This window comes from Sceloporus undulatus, chromosome 1, assembly GCF_019175285.1.
Source record: "Sceloporus undulatus isolate JIND9_A2432 ecotype Alabama chromosome 1, SceUnd_v1.1, whole genome shotgun sequence".
NCBI classification, from domain to species: Eukaryota; Metazoa; Chordata; class Lepidosauria; order Squamata; family Phrynosomatidae; genus Sceloporus; species Sceloporus undulatus.
The window spans coordinates 190201886-190211804 of NC_056522.1; the positions used below are offsets into that span (position 1 = coordinate 190201886).

A 9919-nucleotide genomic window follows, 5' to 3' on the forward strand; every position below is an offset into this window, starting at 1 on the left:
AGGAGGGTTACACAAAAGTAGATAAGATACACAATACAACAACATCAACAGTTACATATTTTTCTTTATTTATTATCTTTATTCCGCCTTTCTCCCAAGTTGGGATCCAAGGCGGCTTACAACATATATATATATATATGTGTGTGTGTGTGTGTGTGTGTATATATATATAAGCATTCTCTCATGTATATATATATATATATATATATACGCACATATATATTGTAAGCCGCCTTGCATCCCAACTTGGGAGAAAGGCGGGATAAAAATAACAAATAACTAAATAAAATTTTGATCTTCTTGTATTAGTTCTAGGTTCATTTCAGACCATTATATATATATATATACACACACATACACATTAAATATATATAACATACATACATATGTTTCACAAGGTAGTACACAGGATTTCACTACTCCTTCAGTGAACCTTTTGTCAGAGACATCCAGTAAATGTTTTCAAAAACGCAGTCCCATGATCTTTATGGGTATTCTCTTAGGAGGGGGCTTGCCAGTCCCTATAGATCCTCTTTATAAAAGGAACTTCCAAAGAGAACATGTCGAACAGATTCCAGTTTTCCCTCTCCATCAGGGCCCACTCACATCCCTCATAAGTGTGCATACTAGAAATTGCACACTTGCTTTTTCTCCCGCTTGTACAGCCTTGTTTCCCCCCTTTTCAAACTGCCTGTTTCCTTCCTTTCCATGCGTGTTCTCTCACCTGTAACTCCCATTGCTGAAGAAGATCCTTCTTCCCTTCTGTTGTCCCCCTACGGCAGGGAGAAATTTCCAAAATTATACAATAAGACCTAAGAGAAGCAGTTTTTTAAAATAAAAGTCTAGTTTGAGGAAAGAAAGAGCAATGCTGCCTTTCCTTTAATAACTGCTGTTTCCTCACAGGTGCAAGTGAAGCCTCTGCATGCAGGAGACCCAGAATAGCAAAATGTGCTGTTGATTCCCTTTGCCCTTGTCTCCAAAGCAGTGCCTGGTCATTCACTGGTGGTTAGCCAGTTCCCACTTTTTTCTTCCCCTTCCCTGAAATAATAATAAGCTCTTTCTTTTTTCTTGGTGACATCAGCGGAATCTGCAGTCATATGGTAACAAATCATTGTAACCTCAAGCTCTGCGCTTGTTTTTGATTCTTGGTTTTGCTGTTTGTTGGAGCAATGAGAGCCCTATTGGGAATGTCAGCGGGTGTCAGGCGCTATTTGGTGTTGCCTCCTTTTGCGTAATAATGGGCCTGAACAGACAGGCCAAAATAAAGCTGCTTCGGGCCACTTTGGAGGTATGTTGTTTAAATAATACATGCATCTTAAGAGGCCAGAAGCTGCGCCAAATCTGTGCTCCAGTCCTTAGGACTGGACTGTGGCTTTGGTGCAGCTTCCAGACTCTTAGGACACGTGCATCATTTAAACAGCAGACCTCCAAAGTGCCAAAGCAGCTTTATTTTGGCCTGTCTGTTCGGGCCCAATGATCTCCAAATTGAGCTAGTTGTAATGTTATGCTGGCTAGTGAAATCAAGGGTTCAGAACCAATGCTCTGTAAGAGTAACCTGAAATCAGAACTTCAGAAAACTGATAAAATGATATTGGTGATGTTGTTTTACTCTGTTTAGCTATATCAGTTTACACAGCTGATTCTGAATGTATTTCCTCTGTACATTGGAACATATGGCAAGAGCAGATCAGTTATTTAACCGTTTGAAATATCTCTTCGTTTTCTTTTGCCCCACTGCAACAATACATCTGCTTTGCAGCTCCAGGGTTATGACAGGGCTTGAGCATGTGTGGATCAAGTCCAAGTTCTAAATTTGCTTCAAAATGAGTACTACATACTAATAGTAAGTAACATAAATAAGGCACGATATTTGAAGGATGCTCAAGCTTTCAGAAGAAAGGAGTATGTTTATAATATGTTACACATAATCCTCAAAACATTGCTTTTCTCAAAACATTGAGAATTTTTACTCATTCAACCGACATCGTCTTCTTTAGGGGTAGGAAAAGTGTGGGCAACAAACCGCAATGGCCTCCAAGCCCCACTATTTCAGGCCCCAAAGCCAAAAGAAGTCCCAACTACTTTTTTTAATAACTGCATGAACCTTGTGCTCAAATGCTAGTGTCATTTTAGGTGCACCTGGATGTGCAGATATGACCCATAGGGAGGCCAAGGATTGAAAATTAGCTTCCAGCCCTATGCAGTTAGTTGCCTAGCCCTGATCTAAATAGACCCCTATTATGCATGGGGACCATAATATTTCTGCAGTGCAGATGGTTTCTAATTCAGAACATTTATTTCAAGGGTGCGAATTGTGCTGCCCTCCAGACAACGCCCGGCAGCCTGGGAGCTATCATCCAACAACATCCTGAGAGCTACACAATTCCCTGCTCCTGGCTTATTTGACTTGCTTTACTTTAAATTTCTTTCATAGATAGACCTTTAAAAGCTACTGCTTTTAAATGTCAGTGTCCTTATAAACACTCTTTGGAAATTTGCTCGAGCAGCGCATGCCCCACGCACGCTCACGGGCATGAGCCCCATTCAAGCCTATGGGACTTGAATACATGCAAGTCTCCGTTTTTGCAGGGCGTTCCGGGGATCCATTCTGGACCGCCCTGCAAAAATGGAAGGCCATCTGTGTAATGCTATTTAACAAACAGTCATTTTCTTTGAAGGATGGATAGTATCTGATCTAGAGAAGCAGTACATTGACAAAATGATGAATGAAGAGTCTTTACATATAATAAGTGACAGGGTTCAAATCCTTCTTTTGCAACTGTAAAGCTTACTCTTGCTGAGCATTTTGGGATCAGTCATAAGTCGGCTTCATGGTGTTTTTAGGACAAAATATACTACCTTGAGCTTCATGGAATGAGGATGAAATATCAATGTCATAAATGAAGACCAATGTCATTCTGAATTTTCAATAGGAGATATAAGTGTAAGTACACTGAGCCTCGTTTACATCTGGTACAGATACACTCCAGCATGAACTTTTTATTTTAAACACTCCCCCCGCCCCCCACCCACCCAAAAAAAGAGCTTGTAGATCTGTCATTATTATTTCTTCAGATAGGCTGCCAGAAAGTTAATATACTGAAAAACCTAATGAGTAAAGTGTTTAAGTGGTAGTGGTGTACACTTATGAAGCATTTACTTTTAAACTGCTATTTTGAAGTGTTGAATGTTGACAGTGAATAAAAATAGGCTTAGCACAGTACAGTACAAGAGAGCCTAAAAATAACAGTGGGCCATGACATTCTGCAAGTATTTCCTGAGGTACTGACATGTTGCCTTGGTATTTGGCAGTATTATCTCTTACAATGTACTTGGTTTATTTGCTGTCAGTATAAGCTTGTGCATATGTACTCTGAAGTAAATCTTTGTTCAGTAGTGCTCACTTCTTATTAAGCTACTGTAGTTTAAGATTGTAGTTTAAATGTTATTTTATGAATCACTGAACACTGATTCCATGTGCAATTTAGCAGTGACTGATGCAAATACAGGTATCTTAATAAATCAGTTGAATAAAACATTCAAACAGTGGTTTTAAATTGTGGTATTGTAGCTTAGACTGTGTGCTGAACTTAACTCTATGACTTCCTCAAGGCATTAATTCAAAGCAGGAACTCCATGAGCCACTTTTACAATGTCTAAATATGAAACACTACTTTGGGACCTTATTTTGTAAAATGTATTGAAATAGTCTAGCACGACAGGCTTCTGAAATATATGTTGCTCCTTTAAATAGTGAACTGAATCTAAACTATTGTGTACAATAAGAAACCTATTTAACAAGTGGTCATCCTTGTCAATTAAATTAGTAGTACCTATACGTACATTGTTAAAAGTGGTTTTTGTGTGGCATTTGTAAAATAAATACAGCTCTCTTAATTTTTCTAAAGTATGTAATCAATGCTTTGTGCAAAGTTTACTGTGTAAGAAATTATCAGTTTCAATTTAACCTGTTGCCCTCCCCCCAACATATATTTAGCTTTGCAAGCTGCTTTTGAGAGGGTATAAACTACAGCGCGCCTGCGCCATACGCGGCCTTGAGCATACACGCTCAAGCCATGGGGCAGAAGGGGCAGCGCGTCCCATTCAATTGAATGGGCGCTTGCGCCCCGTGCGCGCCCGCGCCACCGTGCACGAGCCCCATTGTTTCCAATGGGGCTTGAGCATAGGTGGAATTCACCTTACACGGAGGGATCCGGAACAGATCCCCCGCGTAAGGCGAGGACGGACTGTGCAGTAAATTTCTGGATACGCTGTCTAAAGCAAGTCTTAGTGATTCCACTCCCACTCCAATGACTGCTGGTAATTTACTGATGGCCCCTTGTTAGTCCTATTTTAAAGTTCTAGTGGGTTCTTCCTTTTCTCCCATCATGCTTAACATCTACATGAAATAGATCAGCACACCTTTATCATGAGATACATGTGAGGCTGCATCCATATATATGCTTAGATATGGGTGAACTAACAATACAGGCAAACAGTGTCGTCACAAGGGGGTGCGGACTGCACTAGGTGACACCCTAAAGGGAGGGTGACACCACTGCACCTCAAATACTACTTTTTGGCAGAAATGGGCTATGGCATTCATCTGCATACCTTTAAAATGCTTTTAAAAGGGGGGAGAGTGGGGTGAAGCTCAGCGGGAGGCGAAAGGAGAGGCTCCAGGATTTTTAAAAATTCAAATGTTTAAATTTTAAAAACTAAAAAATAAATTTTAAAATTCTTTTAAAATTTTCTTTAGCACATCACATTTTTACCAAATCAGTATGCATATATAAATACATTTAGGTTGTGCATATGATATTGTAATTTGAAGGTATAATTTTAATTTTGCTAGTTGTTTATGTCACAACTACACTCCATGGTATATGGGAATTATGATTTATGAGTTAACATTAGTGCAAAAAAGCATTACTAAGGATTCTGTATGGAGGAGGTCAATGGGGGAGGTGACACCATGAATTACCGCATCGATCCTGAGAATAAAAATAAATATTCGCTATTCGCAAAATAGCCCCTCCACTTACCAAACTATACAATATAGCTGTATTGTATCTGTGGTGTTCCATTTATTACTTTATGCTGTTGATATAACCATTTCCAGTGGCAGACTACTGCAAGGTGGTGGTGTGTGCTATGTGTTTAAATACTCCACCAAGAATAAACTTTCATACAGAAAAGTAATACACCAGAGTTCATTCTTTGTCTGATTCAGAAATGTTATAAAAGGGTAAAGGAAAACTCCCATGTGTAATTGCATTATATTGATTGTTTTGTACTGAGAGAAATTCTTATGGTAGTGTTGAAAGATCTGAGATATTTATGCCCCTTCTAATAGCTGTAAAAGAATCAGTAGCTTTGTACTTTCCTGAATTGTAAGACTGGCCTCTGTAACAATAAAGATTCTGCAGGGAAATGTCAGAAATTACAATAGCAAAAATACTCACTGGAAAGCAGCAGAAGGCATATTAAGGACAGCTTTTTAGCAAATTAGCAGTTGGGAGAAAAAAAGCACCCAGAGACTTGTCACAGCTGTCTGAAAGTAGGATTGCCAGAAAAACAGATGGTCTGGGGGAGGGGAAGGATAGCATTATGTTTGACTCCTGTGTCCTCGAACTTTAGAGACAGAGGATAAGGCAGAACAAAGTGAAGTCATTTTTAAAATTCATTAGACACTGGCCTAGCAATCAAGTATTATTTAGATTAATTTCAGAAAAGCATGAGTGTCTCTTTATAATATTTTTAGATTATTTTAAAGTGCTCTTGGAAATGAATTGATTCATATAATTTATGCTTGTATTAGGCTGTGTCTGTTGTTTTCCCCATCTGATATCCCTCCCCTAGACTTCTGAAACAAATATCAGTGAAGGCAAACCTTTTAGAAACCAAGTGCCCAAACTCAGTGACGTTCCTGCACCAAGTGTCACCTGGTGCTGCAGGGGGAATCCCAGGAGGCAGGACTTCCAGTGGGAAAACGCAGAGGAAAAAAATGGAGGACCTGACCAAATAAAAGTTCAAAGCCAAAACAAAACAAAAAAGCCACTCATATAAATATTAAATCCATCCTTCTCAGTGCTGCTCAAAATGGAGGACCTTTGGAATCCCTCCTAGACAGGAGGTTGAAATGGAGGACTGGTCCTGAAAAAGAGGAGGACCAAGTCTGGCCAACCTGAGTTTAAAACAGCCATATAGAGATAAATCCATGCTGCTTAGTCCTGCTTCAAATGGAGGAAATTTTGGAATCCCTCCTGGACAGGAGGCTGAAAGGGAGGATAGGTCCAGGAAAGAGAGGACCAAGTCTGGTTACCATCAGTCAGAAACATATAGTCCTGCACCAAATAGAGGAGGATATTTTGGATTACAGACTAATCTGTAATCTGTGTCATGTCTTTTTAGATTGTAAACCTGAGAGCAGGGAACCATCTAATTAAAAATAATAATTGTAAGCTGCTCTGAGAGCCTTTAGGGCCGAAGAGTGGGGTATAAATACTGTAAATTTAAAAAATTAAATTAAAAATGTGACTTGACCAAGGTCACTCAGTAAATTTCCATGTACAAGCAGGGATTTGAACACTGGTCTCCAGAGTCCTAGTCTAACACTCAAGCCACTGTACCAAACTGGCTCATGATTAATGGGATGCCATTTCCAGAAGCTGAGCTATGCCCTCTGTTTCTTTGCCCAGTGCCAGTTTGATGTCACATCAGCATACTGTCCATGAAAGTTGCTAACATGGATCAAGCTATTACCCAAATCACTTTTTATTCTTAGGTTTTCGTAAGAATTTCTTAGGCAAGCAGTACATAGAGGTGGTTTGCCATTGCTTTCCTCTGAAATATAGCCTACAGTACCCAGTATTTCTTGGTGGCGCCTATCCAGTTACTAACCAGGTCTGATCCTGCTTAGCTTCCAAGATCAGACGGAATCTGATTCCTTCAATGTATTTAAGACCCTAGTTTAGAAGGACTACAGATTAAACCCAGTTAGTACAGAGGCTACATTCGCACTGTAGAAATAATCCAGTTTGACACCAGTTTAACTACCATTGCTTCATACTATGGAATTCTGGGAATTGTTGTTTGTTATGGAACCAGAGCTCTCTGACAAAACAGGCTAAATATCTCACAAACCTACAGTTCCCAGAATTCCATTGCATTGAGCCATGGCAGTTAAAGTGGTGTCAAACTGGATTTATTCTGCAGTTGGGATACAGCCTGAGGCTGAGTGATTGGTTTTATGGCAAAACTAAAAGGAATTGAATCTGAAAGGACTACAAAAAAACAATTCATCAGAGAAGTAACCCTGTTTACAGTATTTTATACACACATAAAATAGTGCCACTAACAGTCATCCCATGCAGCATACTCTATTTTTGGACAGATGTCTTTTGAAATGCTGGGCAATTTGTGGGAGCTCTTCTAACATTGTTGGATTCAGGTGGAGACTCTTGTAAGTATGGCGTGGTCAGTGTTTTCTTTTTGTGCTATGACCACGCCATACATTCATTAACAGCATTTCATAATGAATGAAAATTTAAAAATAAATAAAAGAAACATGGCATTCTTATTTCGAAGTCCTAGCTAACAACTAATTAAGAAGGCATATTATGAACTGAACAAGAGCTGAAAGGCTGGCAATATGAGCCCAATCCACTGATATATTTTTATGCTTGTAGAAGCAAAGGAGGCATTGTGAGTAGAACAGAGGCGCTGTCCTTTTTCACAGCTTATTCCCATTAGTCAGCCTCTTGCTTTCATCATAAAAGTCAACAGCTGAAGTGCAAAATGGGAAATAAAGAGCTTAGATAAAGCCTTTGATGCTTTTAGGCCAGCATGGAGGATAGATTAAAATGTTCTTTATCTGTATCAGCTATATCAGGGATTCCACATAATAATCAGAGTTGCTGAACTGCAGCTCCCACCAACCATAGCCAGCCTTGCCAGAGGTGAGAGGAATTATATATAGTTCATCTGAAAGGCCACACATTCCCCATGAACTGCCTCTATCTTAAACTGTGGCTGTAGCCCCATGTACTGTATACTTATTTATGAATAAGCCCCATTGAACTCAGCAGGACTCATTTCTGGTTGAATTCATATGGCAAGTCTTACAATAAGTGTTTGTTTTGGTTCACTCTTGTGAGGAAAGACTCAGGATTTCGTTGTGTGTACCTTGGCTTGCCTCAGTAAATACTTGGGGAATATGATTAGAGAGCTGCTAGTGCTAGATTCAGTGTGGGGGTCTCTAGTAACATCTCTAAATTACACCCCCAAATTAAAGTTGTGTTGAGTTATTAAGCTTGAAAGTTGCATTCTCACAAACAAAACTTACAGTTTTCTGGTAAGAATTCCATAGCATTGAAACATGGCAGTTAAATGTATTCTGGGGAATTCTGTCTTCACATAAGAGGACTATTGTCCACTTAGAAAACCATTAGATCTGCAAAGAATTTGAATTATGTCACTGGAGAACAAGCAGTGCAAATACAACGTGTAAATAAAAATAAGTAATTTCCAAAATTAGGCTTGTATTCTCTTGGGGAATTTGTAACTTTAAAGTGATAGATTGTGACAAATTTGCTCAAGCATTTTCATAGCTTAATACAAAACAATACTAAAACAATACAAAAGTGTTGTTTTTAAAGAATTGCTACGCTGCTTCTTTCTGTTTTGCTGCTGGAGTTGCAAACTTTGTTCTGTTTGAATAAAACATAGTGAGAGCTGTCCACATATAAATAATTGAGATTTCTCTTTAAAAATGGAAATAAAATGTTATTAACCTCTGCCCATTCTTTTTATCTCTGAAAGGAGATGCCTGATATCTTCTTACCTGTTTTGTGAGAAGAGGCAAGTGCTTTCTTTGCTTTTGCAATGTACTTTAAACTTTGAGATTTTTAAAACAGAAAGGAATTTACAACACAATGAAAAATAAGTGTAGCATTGTGCCAACTTTCCTTATAACAACTGAAAGGGCTTCTGGCTAGTGAACAGATAAACAGGTTTCTAACCAAGCCGCAACTATGGAGTCCTGTAGAATATTCCAGTTAATAGTTACCTGTATATATGTAATGTAAGATTCAAGCCCCTAAATAACATCTTAAGAGTACCTTATGATTTGGAAAGCATCCTGAAATAAGTGCCTTGAATTTGCGTGCTCAGTTAACCGGTCAAGGAGCTTTCAGTGATGTAATTTACCTTTTAATACTTACAGCTTTGTGGGTGGCAAATGTAATTAACATCGTCTTTAGGACTCTAGTAATTGTCTTTAGCCTACAAGTAGCCCTTGGGGTTTGATGCTTAGTGTCACAGACAGATGTTAATCAGTAAAATAGAGCTGCTTTTCTGCTTTGATAAAATGTTTGATGTAGGAGTAACCCTGAAGTTACTTAGTATGTGCAGGAGCATGCTACCATTAGTTCAACTAGTCAGCTGCCTAGGGTGCAGGCCTCACAGGGAACTCTTGGAAAAGGATAAATACTACAAGAGTACTGTAATTAACATATACTGCCCATATGAAATAAAATCTATTCTGTTCTTTATTTATCTTTTTAAATAGATTTGATATTTATTTTTAAAATTTAGTGACATTTTGACTAAGAAAAAAAATCTTATTTTTCTTAGTTGGCAACTAGTACTGTTTACAGATTAATATGTTACCTCATGTGAAAATGCACTTGATTTGTAATCATACAGTCACATCTTAATCTTACTTAGGCCTGTTACAGACAGGCCAAAATAAAGCTGCTTCGAGTCACTTTGGAGGTATGGTATTTCAATGATGCATGCGTCCTAAAAGTCCAAAAGCCGCACCAAAGCCACGCTCCGGTCCTAAGGACTGGAGTGCAGCTTTGGTGCAGCTTCCAGACTCTTAGGACTCATGCATCATTGAAATACCATACCTCCA

General features: G+C 38.8%; 1 protein-coding gene across 4 annotated transcripts in view; it reads left to right on the forward strand.

The window, feature by feature from the left end:
• TRAK2 (trafficking kinesin protein 2) overlaps nt 1–9919 on the forward strand; it is a 48848-nt gene that overhangs the window by 298 nt on the left and 38631 nt on the right. Inside the window, exon 1 of one of the 4 annotated variants that reach the window (XM_042454177.1) lies at nt 2854–2944. The exons of the other annotated variants lie outside the window; for them this stretch is intronic. The gene's annotated coding sequence lies outside the window, so the exon portion shown is untranslated. Of the gene's footprint in view, nt 1–2853; nt 2945–9919 lie in introns of those variants that run through there. 4 annotated transcript variants of the gene reach the window in all.